This window comes from Canis lupus, chromosome 11 (genome assembly GCF_011100685.1).
Source record: "Canis lupus familiaris isolate Mischka breed German Shepherd chromosome 11, alternate assembly UU_Cfam_GSD_1.0, whole genome shotgun sequence".
NCBI classification, from domain to species: Eukaryota; Metazoa; Chordata; class Mammalia; order Carnivora; family Canidae; genus Canis; species Canis lupus.
The window spans coordinates 63,812,477-63,828,633 of record NC_049232.1 but is presented as its reverse complement, the minus strand read 5'-3'; the positions used below and the strand labels follow the sequence as shown (position 1 = coordinate 63,828,633).

At 45.3% G+C, this 16,157-nt stretch overlaps 2 long non-coding RNA genes across 7 annotated transcripts in view; one reads left to right on the top strand and one right to left on the bottom strand.

Moving 5' to 3' along the window:
- Positions 1 to 15,097, bottom strand: part of LOC119873968 — a 40,776-nt gene extending 25,679 nt beyond the window's left edge. The window contains exon 1 of the long non-coding RNA XR_005367118.1: positions 14,500 to 15,097. This is a non-coding gene — a long non-coding RNA (uncharacterized LOC119873968). The remainder of the gene's footprint in view (positions 1 to 14,499) is intronic.
- LOC102152238 overlaps positions 1 to 16,157 on the top strand; it is a 131,903-nt gene that overhangs the window by 44,409 nt on the left and 71,337 nt on the right. Inside the window, exon 4 of one of the 6 annotated variants that reach the window (XR_005367117.1) lies at positions 4,784 to 4,802. The exons of the other annotated variants lie outside the window; for them this stretch is intronic. This is a non-coding gene — a long non-coding RNA (uncharacterized LOC102152238). Of the gene's footprint in view, positions 1 to 4,783; positions 4,803 to 16,157 lie in introns of those variants that run through there. 6 annotated transcript variants of the gene reach the window in all.

The following is a 16,157-nucleotide window of genomic DNA, read 5'->3' as shown; positions in this document are numbered from 1 at the left end:
AAAAAAAAGAATCATGAGACCTGAGTCTTCAGTGTGGGGCAGAGAGGCATGGTGAAGGAGCTTGGTACCAGAAACATCTAGGGGTCAGGCTCATGGCTGAGGCAGATGAGCCACTTTTCCCTCCCTGGGCCACCTCTTCCTTCTCTGTAAACTGGGGTGGTGAAAATTATTTTGAGACCCTTTAAGTTACAAAATGGTATTGATTTATTTATTTGAGTTGTTCATTTGAACTTATTTTTATACATTTTAACTTACTTTAGTCCTCAGACACTCCTACGAGGTAGATGGTCTACTATTAGTCCTCTTTTCCAGATGAGAAAATTAAAACACAAAGAGTTTCAGTAACTTGCCTGTGATCACACTGCAAATAAGTAGAAAATGGGAGATGTGAACCGGACAGTCTGGCTCCAGGGTCTTTACCCTCGACCACTGAACCCTATAGCTGCCTTCCTTGTCTTGCTTTAATTTTCCATTTGGCCCTAGATAGGTAGTTAAGTTGTTTTTGTTTTGTTTCTGCAAATGCAAACACTGCTTCAATAAACAGGCTTCCATGGAACTCCTTGTTTTCACACACAAGTGTCTTCCGCAGACAATTGTTGAATTAATTAAATAAGGAGGTCGTTAGACTGAGGCTGTTTCAAAGCGTTGGTAGCCTACGTAAGAAAACCACAGCCGAGCCTGTAAATTGACTCGAGTTTAAGAAATCAAAACCAAAGGACAACCAATCACCATCAGCCAACTCCACTTTTCCAAATATGGCAAACCCTTAAGCTCCAGCCAATCAGAGGATTGCCTGGCTTTGCCTCTGCATCTTCTCCGTCGAAGTCTTTATCCAGCTCCTGTCTGTAGAGTGCTCCTCACCCCTTAAGGTTTGGTGTTGCCTGACTCAAACAGATTGTCACTCAAATATATATTTTTAGCTTGACTCAGTTTATCTTCTAACACAACGAGTGGCACCACTGGGTCCCAGGGTACCCATTCACTCTCTAGACCACTGCATGCTGGCTTCTGTCCCCATCACTTAACCAAAGCTGCTCCTCTATAAGTCGTGGGAAGCCTCCATGCTGCTGTGCCCAGTGGACTGTGTGAGCCTTCCATCCGATTTGCCAGCCCAGCGGCATTCCATGACTACTCTCATCGTTGCCCTGTCCCCAAACACTTTGTCCTTTGTCTGCAGTTGCACTGCATCCTTATAGGATTTTCCCCCTCCCTCCTTTCTTAGTCCTTCAGTCAGCATCTCTCAATCTTTCTACCCCTTAACTTCTGGAGATACTCAGGACTCAGGATCCTCTGCCCTGTTCTCATTCTTCTTGGGATCCCTACACAATCTTGTTCAGGTACTTGTCTCTTTGAAGGTCATTTACCCACTGACAACTCTGAAATTTCATCTCCAGCCCAGACCTCTTTGGAGCTCTGGAAGTGTACATTAAATTGCCTCTCTGGCAGCTCAGCTTGGATGTCTCATCCCTAACGGATCCAAAACCATGCCAGCCCTGCTTCTGTTCCCATTTTCTTGACTTCAGTATATGGTACCTCCATTCATCCAGATGATTATCCGGGAAATACCAGTCTTGGAAATCACAGCTTGCAGAGCCCTACAAATATGCTGCCCACTGATTCTGTTTCCCCCGTATATCTGACTCCTTCTGTTCTTCTCCACCTCCACTGCTCACACCCCAGACCCAGCTTCCACCTATCTTACCTGACCTATTGAAAGTCTGCTCAGTCATCTCCCTACTTCAGAGCTCCATACAGCATCCAAGTGGTCACCTAAAAATGCACCTCTGATGTTGCCCTGCTTCCTGTTTAACAATGTTCAATGCCCATCCATTAGGAGGCAAGTGAAACACCTCATCCTGTTCTAGAAAGTTCATCCTATTCTAAGAGGCCCAGGGGTTCTTGGCCTTAGTTGTACATTAGAATCACCTGGGGAGCTATTTAAAAATTCTTTTGTCCAGAGCTCACTTCAGACCAGCCATCATGATCTCTGTTTTGTGATGTGGGTACTGGTACTTGTTCACACCTCCCCCAGTGACTCTTAGAAGAAGCCTGGGTTAAGGACCACTGAGCTACCCTCATTTAACTCTGCAAGTAATTTCATGTTCCTCCCTCATTGAAAAAAGACATGTTCAAAGAAAGAAAGAAAGAAAGCATTTGGACCATAATAAGATCCTTACAGTTTTATGCCTTAGAGCTTTCAAATATGCTCTTCTCTCTGCCTGGAATGCCTCATTCTGGGTTTGGCTCAATTCTGCTCATACTTCAAATCTCAGCTCATACTTTCCTTCAGCAGAAAGGCCTTCTCCTGCATTCTTTCCCTTTCAGTTATCTCCCTTCTGTTTTACTCTCCAGGAGACTTCATGATTTTATTTCATGGTCTCCTTTAGCATGCTGTGTAATTACATACTTAGTTGCATGCTTGTTTATGTAATGTCTTTCTTCTCTAGTACACAGTTGGTTCCATGAAGACAGGGACCAGATTTGTTTGTCTGATGTCACTCTCTCAGCCCGGACCACGAGACCTACCCTGCAGCAGGTGCTCTCTGGATCCCAGGGTCACAGAGAAGAGGAATTAGTCCCATAACAGCCATGCCTTTTACTGGCCTGTGGATAATGGGAAAATCATGGATCTCCTGGCATCTCAGTATGAAACATGGACTGTAATCACTATCTTGCCCACTTTAGAGTCATTTGAGATTCAAGTAGGATGATAGGTCAGAATGTACCAGGCATCCCATAGGCATTACATAAATATTAGTAAAATGGCCGATGTTCTTTAGTAATTATCCAGCTCAACCCATCTGTAAATAGAGGCTCCTCTTTTTCATGTCAGGAAAATGGTTCAGGGAGCTTAAAGCATTTGCTTCGGTCCCCACATACACCAGCCTCCAGGCAGACAGTAGCCAGATGCTAGCACGGCCTATCTCTTCTCCACTGTACACCTTTCCTTCCTGCCTGCCTTCCCCCCACCCCTCCCATTGTCTCAGCCCCCACCTCTGTTTTGAAACATAATTGCTTTTTAACACCAATAATCCTCATTTGACCTCCTTCTCAAAACTTTTATGCACCAAGGGACCATTTCCTACAAACTGCTGCCCCAGCAAATTATTTAATAGTGCCCAGGGTGCTGCTGAGAACCAAAGCAACTCCCTAAAATGACGACAGAAACCAGGGACCCAGGGGCCCCTTCAGAGCTGCAAATCATTCAATTATCCTCTTCTCGAACTGGAAGAGCAAGGAGTAATAAAGCAGCAGAGGACTCAATTCACATATGGGTTTTGCTTTAAGATCCTGACGTGTTTAAGAAGGGGAGAGCGAGGAAATACAAAACCAAGATTCATTCAGCAGACACTGAGTGAGCATTCGCTCCAGTAAGAGCTAGCATTCAGACCAGCACTCTCGATCAAGTTGTAGCCTCCTTTTCTCATCTGATTTGAACAACAGCTCTGTGGAACCCACTTGATAAAGAAAACAGCTCAGAAGCACTCTGTTAGCACGTCCAGGTCACACAGTTGGGAAGTGGTGGTATTGTGACTAGAAATTCTTTTTTTTTTTAAGATTTTATTTATTTATTCATGAGAGACACAGAGAGCGAGGCAGAGAGACACAGGCAGAGGGAGCACAGACTCCCTGTGGGGAGTCCAATGCGGGACTCAATCCCAGACCCCAGGATCACCACCTGAGCCCAAGGCAGACGCTCAACCACTGAGCCACCCAGGTGCCCTGTGGCTGGAAATTCTTAAGTCAAATCTTGAAATTTTTTTTTTTTTTTCCATGGGAGTGAGCTACCAGACACTGAGAAAGGTAGCATAGGGCACAAAAAGTTCAGGTGTTGTTGAACTGATTTTTTTTTCTGACTGGGATGCCTCCACCACCACTACCCTAACCTGTTGACCACCCCTTCTTGGAAGAGCTCTGCTTCTTCTGAGCTCTGTCCCTTCTCTGGAAGCCCTTCACCCAAGTCCCTCTGGCTGCCTCCTTCATGCTCCTGTTGCTACATTGGCCAATCTTTCCATGTCCCTTCCTCCCTCTGGAGGGCTTTTGTGAGTATGGACCTTCTAGCTTGTTGGAACCTATGGATTCTAGTTGTGTATCATCCAGACCTCTCCCTTGTTTTCCTCCTGCCCTGGCTCCTTGGACCACTTCTCTGAATTTCACATAATCAACTGGAAATCAATCAATGGGTGGGTGCTGCTCACCCCCAACCTGCCCCTTCCCAAAACTCTGACTGCTCAGGGATCCATCCCAACCACAGATGCCAAGTAAAACACAGGAGACCCAACTAAACATGATATATATATATATGTAAAAGTGTGTCCCAAATATTGCTTGTAAATTACATGTATGAAGACATATTTGTGTTTATTTGAAATCCAAATCGAACTGGGTACCCTATTTTGGTTTTTGCTAACTCTGGCAGCCCTAATCCCAGCTCTTCCCTTTCCCCGGGGCCCTGGCAGTAGGAAGAAGCAGGGAGGAGAGGTTGTGTGGGTTTGGGCCACAGGAGGCCACTCCAATCCAAGCTCTTCTCCCTACTCATGATTGAAGCTCTGTGGAGGCCTTGTCCCGCTCAGTGACTCAGTTTCCCCACGTTCACAATGGGGGAGTCAAATCAGGTGGTCTCTGGAGATGTTACTGGCTCTCATCCTCTGGCATAGGAGAGAAGTTCTATATTTTCTCTGCTCCCACCACCTTGTTCAGATGGTAGGAGGGAATGTTATTTAATTACCAAGCATGTTCCCTCTAGAACTTTCTGATGTCAAAGATTGTTTTTTATTCACAGGCAGTATGGTACTACAGGGAAAAAAAACAAAACGTAACTAGACTTTGACATCCTGAGCTGAAGACTTGACAACACCATTGACAAGTTACTTAGCCTGTGTGGGCCTCAGTTTCTGCATCTTACTACAATTGGAGGACTGAGGGAAGCTCCTAGAACCTTCTCTGGCACAGAACAAGCACTTAATAAGAAGTAGCTATTATCACTGAGTTTGGATTTCCAGAGCCAGGCAAGAGTTATAACTCAAGATTGGCACTCTAATTATTAGATAAAGATTCCATATATATAGAATTATTCTTAATATTAATAATTATTAGATAAAGATTCCACATATATAGATATAGATATATAGATAAAGATTCCATACACACACACACACACACACACATATAATCTATTTGGAGAGCTAAACTTCAAAGATTAGCTGGCCATTAGCACCAAGGGAAGAGAAACCTGGAACCTTCCTCCTTGTACAGAGGATTCCAGGGGACCTGTATCTACTCAGCTTCATGAGAGGGCAGTTGCTTTAGGACCTAGCTCTTAGGCTCCTAGGGCAAGTTCACAGTCAGCTTGTAAGGATGGGTATAGCCTGGAGCCTTTTTTCAGGCTTGGCAAATTAGCTCAGGCTAATGGATCTTCCAGCCGATTTCTTGCAACTGTCAGAGGCTGGCTCTAATGCACAAACTCCAGGCTCAGGATGTCTGGCCAGCTCCCAGGCGGTTGGAAGCATCCAGTGCATTCTTGGCCACAGAGCATAATATGTAGATGAGGAAGTGGGAAGCATAATTTATTCTTTGGGCAAACTAGGGGCTGATGAATGGGTATGTTGACCCAACTTTCTCATCGGAGTGCCAACTGCAGAAGATAGATTGAGTCCTGAATCCAGAGGAGCTGAGAGTGAGAGTCCAGGAAGTCCAAGAAGGGTGGAAGAAGTTGAGAAAGATGGGGAAAACTGGCATCCCAAGGAGCAAGTGCCCAGGGACACAGGGATGTCTGTGCTGCCTGAAGGGACAGCGGAGAGGCAGCTTGGCAGGGGCTGAGAGGTTGGGAGGGACACTCTTGTCTTTTGGTGGAATTAGTTTACTCAGACTAGAGTTCAGGCTTCTAGGAGGCACCATGTCACTATTGGTGGCAATAGTCAGAGCTAACATTTATTGAGCACTTACTGCATGCCAGGCATTATACTAAGAACTAATCATGATGAATCCTCTCTGTGGTATCTACTAATAGCAGGGCTCATATTTAGCTGTTACGGCTGGGTGTTAAAATATTAAAGTAGTTCAAAGCCAGTTAGTAAACAGCGGCTGCCCTGATCTCCCTGAGTGGCTCTCCACCCTTCTGGATGCCTCTGCCCCTTGCGTGAGGCAGGAAAGCAGAGGCCCATTTTGAGAGGCTTGTGCCACATTACACTGCTTAATATATATTTTTAATGTTGTGGGGTAGGCTGGGTAATGTCTCCTAAAGATATCTAAGTCCTCACCCTTAGAATCTATGAATGTTACCTTATACAGACAGCAAAGGAGACTTTGCAGATGTGATTAAATTAAGGATCTCAGAGGGGAGATCATCCTGGTGGGCCCCGAGTGCAACCAGAAGTGTCCTTGTGAGTGGGAGGCAAAGGGGGATTTGACACAGAAGCCTGAAGATGAGGTAATGATGTAAGCTGAGGGAGATCTGGAGATGCCATGCCACTGATTTTGAAGATGGACAGAGTAGCCACAACCCATGGAATGGACTCTTGAGGCTGAAAAGGAACAGGGAATGGGTTCTTCCCTGGAGCCCTGGAGGGAGTGCAGCCCTGCTGACCCCTTGATTTTGGCGCAGTGAGACCGACTTCAGATTTCTGGCCTCTAGAACTATAAGCAAAGAGATACACGTTCTTGAAGCCAGTGAGTTTGTGATCATTTGTTAGAGCAGCCATAGGAAACTAGTACGGTTGTCCTAGTAACAGCCCCCGTGGAAGAGATTAAAACTTGATAGGGTAAGTGATGTGTTTCATGTTGACGGTTTGCTTTTGAATATGGGCATTTAGGCTGGCTTACTTTAGAACCCATGTTCATAGCCACTAAGCTGCCTTCCAGTAATGCTGCAAAGAAATTATCATTAAACCCATCTCAACATGAGATGAATCACAGACTTACACGACCTTGTCTGAAGCCAGAGCTTTACCGAAAGGACAGAACTGGGATTCAGAACACAGAGATATCCCATTCTGATGATTTCTATATTACAAAGTCCTCCTGCCCTGTAGCCCGGGCTAGACAATGCTATAACTTGGACATTTGTAGGTATCTAGGATTCAACCCAGTTCAGTAATTGGCCTCTTAAGGAATAGCAAGCCTCTCTCCAGTACTGGAGGCAAGACTACAGGTATTCATCTTGGCCACGTGGGGTGGCTAAGGAATGTAGGTGGAGAAGCAGCCTGGACTTGCCAGTTGGGCTGCTACAGGGAGCTGTGAATACCAGGGTGGGGATAGGAAGTGGGCCTGAGTCAGCCAAGCCACATGCTGCTCTTGAAGAGCCCGCTTTCTGGATTCAGCAATATCCAGAGAAAGCAGTAGGGGGATGCTCACTGGTTGGCAGGCAGGCTGAGGCACACACCACAGAGGGACCCATGGGGCATCTGTCAGCCAGGGATTTCCTGGCCAGCTGTGGGGAGTTTGGGCCAGTGCATCCATTCAACCCTGGATTCCGTGAGAGGCTTCCTTGGGCCAGGTCACCATGCAGAATTTTGGGTCAAGCCAAAGAATAAATGCAAAAACTCTACAGTAAATGAGAGGCTATGTAAGCTTGAAGTAGTATCTTGGGCTCAACTTAATGTTTTATTCTCCCTGCATAGCCCACTTCTCTTGGTCACTTTCTCCAAATTACAGGGCACATTCCCTCCACATCTATAAGGCAGTATAAGACAAGTACCAGAAGACGGAGACTGGTTCCTGGGAGGCCAGAGAAAGGAAAGGCCCTATCTGGTTCTGGCATCAGGGAATTTTCTCCAAAGATATTAGACTGAGTCTCAGAAAATGCATCGGACCTGTGGTGGGTTGAATTGTGTCTTCCAAAAAGAGACGCTCACCATAGGTACCTAGGAATGTGACCGTATTTGGAAATAGGATCTTTGAAGTTGTAATCAAGTTAAGATGAGGTCTTTAGGGCGAGCCCATAATCCAGCATGACACAAAGAGAAGGATGCCCTATGACAGCACAGAGACACACAGACATAAAGGGAAGATGCCATGTGACAACAGAGGCAGAGATTCAGTGATAGAGCTGTGAGCTCAAGGACACCGAGGATTGCCAGCCACCACCACAAGCTAGGAAGAAGCAAGAGAGGATTTACCTCTTAGAGAAAGCATGGCCCTGCTAATGCCTTGATTTCAAACTTCGGTTTCCAGAGCTGTGAGAGGATAAATTCCAAGTCACCCAGACTGCTGTACTTTGTTCTGGCAGTCCTAGGAAACGAATACAGGACCAGAGGGTTCATGCCTTGAGATACCTCATTCTTCTTCATGTCTCCCAGAGACCTGGTTCACAGACGCTCAGACTCAGGCTGGAAGTGTAGCTGTGGGAAGACCCAAGTGAGCAAAGGCCTAGTGGCTGAAAGGTTTGGATCATGTCTGAGGGAAAAAAAGAATTTGGCTGCAGAGCAACCAGCCATGGTGAATGAGGCTCGATAGGCAGGCCGAGGCCAGATTGCGACAGGCCTCGTTCCCAAGCCAAATACAATATTTTCAGCTTTGGACTTCCTCTTTCTCAGAGGGGTAAAGCATGTGAGCTTCACATAAATTACCACAAAGACAAAATATTGGAGACACCCTCCCCCTTCTCCACACCTTACACAGATACCCTGTAGGTTTTGTTTTGAAAATTCCTGCTTTTCCGAAGTTCTGAGAAGTGGACTACGTCTCTAATTTTCAAATACAGTTGGAACAAATTGAAAGACAGATGCAAGAGTCAGCATGACGGATACCAGGAGACGACTTTCAATATGGTAAAACCTTGTGGTGGCACGGGGTTCTGTGTTAGAGCCAAGCATGCCTGACTTTGGGATAGTTAAGCCATGAGAAGGTTGGAGTCTGCAGAGCAGACCCACTAAGTCACAATCACTGCCTCCGAACCACTGGGTGGGAGGGGAGCATCCCCTAGGCTCAAGATTTTTGATGAAGGTACCCATAGGGAGCCACACAGCAAGCCTGTCCCTCCAACTGAGGGACTCATTGCATCTCTGAAGAAAAAGTCAGGCCGGGGCAGGAGGCCAAAGTACTCAAGAAAATTCAGAGGCGTGGAGAATAAGGTTTCCACCCCCCTTGAAACCTAAATATTATGCCTGCACGTGTCTGTGTGACACCTTCCTGGGCTGGGGGTTGGGGGTGAAGGGCTTGAGTGGAAGATGTGGGAAGGAGAGCGGAACACCCTTCAAATCCACTCCAGGCAGTGAAGGCCTGTGGAACACTGGAGAAAACAGGCTGAAGGGAACACTGGGATCTGAGTCAGAAGACATGGGATAGGGACGCCTGGGTGGCTCAGTGGTTGAGCACCTGCCTTCGGCTCAGGGTGTGACCCCTGGGTCCTGGAATTGAGTCCTGCATCGGGCTTCCCAGAGGGAGCCTGCTCCTCCCTCTGCCTGTGTCTCTGTCTCTCTCTCTCTGTGTCTCTCATGAATAAATAAATACAATCTTAAAAATAAAAAGACATGGGCTATTTTTGGCTTTGCCATTAACTTGGTGACCTTCTTGCAAGTTTCTTCGCCTTTTTGGGTATCAGTTTGTCAGTTGGACCAAAACCGAGTACATACCTGCTTGTGAATATACATATTTACACACACTGTATATCGTACACACATTCGTACATCTATATGTGCATATGTTGTATTTCTATATGGTTCCTCTAAGCCCAGAGCTAAGGTAATGATCCTGGGGAGAGAGGCCTGACTGAAATGGCTCTGGAAGACAATATCTAGACAGTTCCTTAAGTGAACATTGAGAGAATGAATGGCCACCGGTATTCCTTTGCCTGGATGAACAGAGAGAAACCTAGTTCATCACTGCAGGCTTCCAAGCATCTCACAGAGCGATCTCTTTTCATCCTGGCATTTGGCGTCACTTTGGCATGGCTTGGGAGCAACGCGTGAGGTGATAAATAGAAAATGATTAGACTCCCACAGGCCTCTCAGTGTGGAAATGATGGTGTTCCTAGAGCTGGGGGGCAGGGCTCCCTCAAGCCCCAAACCCCACTGTGTCTTGGTGGGCAAGGCTAGAGGAAGCCGAGCACCAGCTTCTGGGTAGAAGGTAGCCTTCCCCAAGGCTCTGGGTTCTTCACGCCTCTGTCTGCCCCCAACTGAGCTTTGAGATGTTCCCAGAGCTCCCTCCTCAGTCCACGACTCTTCTCTGGGTGTACATTCTCCCCTACTGCTTTCACCACCTCCTTGGGTATGCTGAGACCCCTAGATCTGTGTCTCCACGCTGCCCCCGGCTTGGTTTTCCTGTTGCCTAGAGCACCACTCCACCTAGATGTTCCAGAGGAGCCTCAAGCTCAACAAGTTGAAAGCCAAAGTCAGTATCTCTTTTCCTTTCTCAATGAAGATGCAACCTCTAGCTGGTCACCCAAGAGAGAGTTCAGTCATCTGAACACCCTTTCTTTCTCTTGATGATTCTACTCCCTCAGTATCTCCTGATCTGTTCCCTCCTTTCCATCCCTACTCTGCTGGTTCCTGGCAGGCTCCCAACTAGTCTCCTTGCCTCTGATCTCACTGTATCTTCCCTCTTCCTCTAGACCGGAGGTTAGCAATTCTTTTTTCTCTAAGAGGATTGGGGGTACGTATTTTTGGCTTTGTGAGCTCAGTGGTCTCTATTGCAATTAGTCAACACTGCCATTGCAGGGCAAAGCAGCCCTAGACAATACACAAATGAATGAACATGGCTGTGTTACAACAGAAGATTATTTACAAAAACAGGTGGATGGCCAGATTTGTCCCACAGGCCAGAGTTGGCTGCCCCTGCTCTATACTAGGGTCAGTGGGATGACTCCAAAAGGCAAGCAGAATCATATTTGCTGTTTTGCTTAAAGACCTTCCGTGCCTCCAAGCCCTTCCCAAAGCCCAGTGGATTTGGCTTCTTGCTACCTGTTACGTTGGAGATTGCATTGAACCCTCTGCATTGTTTGTAGCTCTGTCTTGTTTGCAGTTTCCAGAACACATGGTTCTATTTGTCAATTCCAAACCTTCACCTGCCTGTCCCCTTATCCTAGAAGGCTCTTTATCGTCCTACCACCAAGCCTCCAGGGATGCTGCTTATCTTTGTAAACTCCAACCCATATACTGTCTTTTCTTGACGTCATTCCTTCATTTGTGTATTCATTTAGCATCTAATTATAAGCCACTTGGTGATCAGTATTTATGTGTCCAGAAGGGCCTATACTGAGCATGGTGAAATGGGGGGTTGGGACCTAGGGACTGCTTCACATGGGCCTCATCAGAATAGGTTGGGGCTTGAGGCATTTTCTCAAAATGAGGTGATCTATAGGATGAAGGGAAGCCATTTACCATGCAATTTAAAATGTGTGCCCCATTGTAGGAACACATTATTCAAGGCACATTATTATTAAATTTTTAAAAATACTTGAATTATTCTGTGACCAAGAGCAAAACATTTCTTTCTGTTATTAAAACATTCCTTCATTATATGCAAACATTTTAAAAGCAGCGTAAGTTTTGTAATTTCTTTCTGGAATGCTTCAGTTTGAATTGCATTAGAAGTCGAAAACCAATGAATATGCAGCATTCCCCCCCCCCCACACCCCCTTGGAGTTCTAACAGGCTATGGGACAGTGGTTATCACAAGGGGGCAGCTAGGAGAGAGGTGTCTTCAGTTACTTTTCCGGAATCCCTAACAGCCTCCCTACTAAAGCCATGCCAAGTATACTTGTGATCACAAACAAGTAATAAAAGGGCTTGCTGAAAAGTGGAGCTTTAGCCTGACTCTCGTTCCGTGTAGGTTGCTTCTGGGCAGAAACTCTGTAGGTGCCACTGTGCAGAGCTAAGCACTCTTCTAGATGCTGGACATGCAGTGGTGACCGAGAGAGACATGGCATCCCCAACGCCAGAGCCCACGTCACCATGTAAATCACAAGCAAATACACAAGGTGGCATGAGCTACTACGAAGGCAGTTACACCAGGGATATGACGCAGAGGGACAGATGGAGGTGGGAGAGGAAGCTCAGGCAGGGCCACCAGGCTTTTCCACTTGAGATAGAAGGGCCACAAGAAGATTTCCTGAGTTGTCTGACCCCTGGTGGTGTTCTCATTGTCCTTGGCTAGCTTTGTAACTAACCCCTGTCATACTCCAGATATTCATTTGTTTCCTTCTCTGTCTCTCCCTGTGGACTGTGAGCCCATCAGCAGCAGAAACCTCACCCAGTGCTCCCTGTCTCTCGTGCCTGGGCCCCAAGAGCTGTTTCCCTAGTATTTGCTGAATGAGTACATCGAGTTGCACCCTCCAAATGCTGCCTGCCTTTCTGCTGCCAACCACAGGAAGTAATTTAGGGGAGACCAAGGCAGTGCCGTTGGGGTAAACCTTGAAGTTCAGCTCAGTGGCAAGCCCACTTCAAGGGCGGATGACAGAAGAGAGATGGCAATACATGTGCCTCAAATTTACCTTAGAAAATAAGAGCCAATATCTTCCAGACAAGCGCCGCTGGGTTTCCCCAATCATGGAGATGTCTGAAAACCAGCCCAACACATTGGACACACACAAAATGTGGCTGGGTTGAGCTGATTGTGGTGGTGCCTCTGGATAAAAATAGCCACTCCGTGGCTTGATCCTATAGCAAAGGCAAAGCCGTCTTAGCTCTGACCGCGGAGAGCGTCAGTTTTTAAATCCTGTTTTTCAAACAAAATTTTAGGGCCTAGTTTTTGTTTGCCAGCCATGAGAAGAATGCCCGCTTACTACAGAACCCTTGGGAAGTACAGACCATGGCAAAGCCCCTCATGGAATGCTCTGGCACGTTTCCTGCCAGCCTCTGCTCGACACGACTCGTATGCCAACAGCAGTTACAAATAGAATAAGAGGGAAAATACCATTTATCTCTCTCTTTTTATTGTGGCAAAACATACAGAACACAAAATTTACCATTTGAACTCTTTTCAAGTATATAATTTAGTGGCATTGAGTACATTCGTCATGTCAGCCATGGACAATATCGGTTTTCAGTTTCCATCATCGTCCCAAACTGGAACGCTGGACCCATTAGACAATAACTACCTGTTCCCTCTTCCCCCCAACCCCCGAGAACCTCTATTCCACTTTCTATCTCTACGAATTTGCCTACTCTAGATGCCTCATGGAAATGGAATCATACAGTCTTTGTCCTTCTGTGTCTGGCTGGTTTCACTTAGCATAATGTTTTCAAAATTTAGCCATTTTGGGCTGTGTGTCAGAATGTTCTTCCTTTCTAAAGGTGTTAAATTCATTAAATAAGGAACTCATTAGACTGAGGTGGCCCTAATGCCTTAGCCGCCTGTAAATGCCTCAAGGTTAAGAAATCAAAACCTAGTCACAACCAATCACAAAGTGCCAGCTAGACTTTCTCAAATAAAGCAAACCCTTAAGCTAGAGCCATTCGAATGATTCACTTGCTTTTCTTCCTCACTTTCTCTAGAAATCTTTGCCCTACCTTGGGTTTGTGGAACACTCCTAACCATTTCCTGTTTGGTCTGTCTGATTCACATAGATTTTTTGCCCAAACTCTCAAAGTTTGTAATGTCTCAGTTTATTTTTTAACAACATTCCATTGTATGTATACACCATATTTTGGTTATCCATTCAACCATTGATGGATATTAGTGTTTTTTCCATCTTTGGGGTATTGTGAATAATGCTACTTTGAATATGGGTGTGCAAGTACCTGTTTGAGATCCTGTTTTCAATTCTTTGGGGGTATATACCTAGGAGTAGAATTGCTGGATCATATGAAAATTCTATGTATAACTGTTTAAGGAACTGTCAAAATGTTTTCCATGCCTGCGGTACCATTTTACACTCCAGCCAGCCATGCACAAGGGTTCCAATTTCTCCTCACCCTAATCAACACATTATTTTCCTTTTCTTTATTGTAGCAACCTAATGGATGCAAATTGGTATCTCCTTATGGTTTTGATTTGCATTTTTCTAATGTTTGTCTCTTGAGAGGAGGAAACTAAGCCGTAGCAAAACTAAGTAACTTCTCCAGATCACACTGCTGCTAAATAGTAGACATAGGATTCAAGTCCAAGTCCGATTTCCTCTGACTCTAGCATGTTTTTTTTTTTTTTGTTCTAGCATGCTTTTAATTGCCTCACTGGTTTGCCTCCCTTCAGATCAGAAATGCTTGAAGTGGCCAGTGGTATAGGTCAGAAATGGTTTTCAGCCAGAAGCTGTCCCTTAAGTGGTAGATTACTGAGTTACCCAGACCTACATCAAAGCACTCATTTGATAGACACTGAATGATGGTCCTTTTGAAGATCTCTCAAACTTTGGGACAGTGCTTTTCAAACTTGAGACAAAGAATCCATCTCATTTCTTTAATTTCCAACCCATTACATACTGATATTTTGGGAAAGCATATGAAAAACGAATTACGAAAAATAAAACGAGGGAAAGATACACACAATACATCCCTAAATACCTTGTAATTGGATTTGCTGCAAAAAAATGACTCTGTTATGTAGCTATAAATATTTACTTACTTTAGGTTTCTGTTGTTTGTCTCATCATGGATCAGTGAGAGTGCTCAGACAGCATGGTCCACAAGTGACATATTGAGGAAGAAGCACAGTCCTCAAGAGAAGGGACACGTCGAATTTAGAAGAACACACGTGAACTTTAACAATGGAATGTGGAATTCCTGGGTCTCCATTGTTTTGATCTCTTTTCTTGAGGCCCAGAATCCAGAGCATATGGCAAATTCCAGGGACATTAAAAGTTGGCTCCAAGGACTGGTGTGTAAGATTAAAATAGACTCTTGAGTCAGGCACATCTGGGGTTAAATCCTAGCAGCTTTGTGTCCCACAGCTGGGTGACCTTGAGCAAGTCAGTTTTCCTCTCTGAATCTTATTATCATCCTCCTAAAAAGTGGGGCAGGAGCGTCCTATCCTACAGGATGCTCTTATGATGAAATGTCACTACGTATGTAAATCACTTAGCACAGCGCCTAGTCTGTCATAGCTCCTCAACCAATAGATGGTAGTCCCATCCTTTTTTTCTTGGCAGAGCTCTGACAGCTTTCAAAAGCTGCCAGCAAAGTACCAGACCACAGCAGTCTAAAAATGCATCCTCTCTTAATTACCGTTTGGTTTGGAAGGAGACTGACTCATCTGTAGCCTCAGCAGCAGCAGGTTCTGGTCAGGAAAGAGGCGATGCTGGGTCACTGGACATGCCTTGGAACTCTGCCTTTTCCCAGCATGCTCTGGGAAGCTGCCACATTGGGGCCATTCAGACTCAGGAAAGCAAAAATGCTGTTAGCGTGCCATTTTATTTGAAAAAGCTGGACCTTGGAAGAGTCAAACAAGGGGATTCTAACAAAGCAAATTCAGTGTTTCCCATTACCCTGGCTTTACTTCAAAAGGACCACATACTCTATCGAAGACTCTAGCAGCATCTTTGAAAATCTGTGAATTTTGATATCCCGGGACCTTGGCAAATAAGTCATGTTCTCCATCTCCACCCCTCTTTCCTTTTGGCAGGAACAGTCCTTTAAAAAAAAAAAAAAAAAGGCATGGTAGATATTTGGTTTGGGGATCTGTGTTTAAATTCTAAATCCATGATGCCAGCTGTGTGATCTTGGAAGAATCATGTATAAAATGGGTTTATAATGATCATTAAAAGGCTACAATTTCCGTTTTAGAAAGGGATGGGTAGGATGGTGAATGTGAGACCGACCCACAATTCCTTCCCCTTCTCCATTTCCTCTCCCTAAGTGGTAAAGGGCAACTGAGTATTAGGTACAACCAAATGTTTTGAGGCTCCCAGCCCAGAGAACAGACCATCAGGGATGTTCTTCTTCCCATCTAGAATACCAGGGGTACCTCTGGGCCCATGGAATATAAACTTTTACTGTTTAGAGGGCATACATCAAAGCCTCTTCTGACTGCCTGCACACCTTATAAGTTTGCAATGAGAGCACAGCTGCTGAGTTTTGTGTGGCTGAACAAGGAAATAATTTGTTCGTCATTTTTTAAAGGATCTCTGAACTTAAACCAATAACAAGGAGACTGTGTTTATCTGAAATCTTTCTCTAAAAAATTTATAGCTCGGCACAGGCCTGGAAAAGAGAGACAAGAAGTGATGGGGACCACACGGCCCTAAGCATGCAGCTAACTTCATGCTTACCACATGTAAGGTGTGT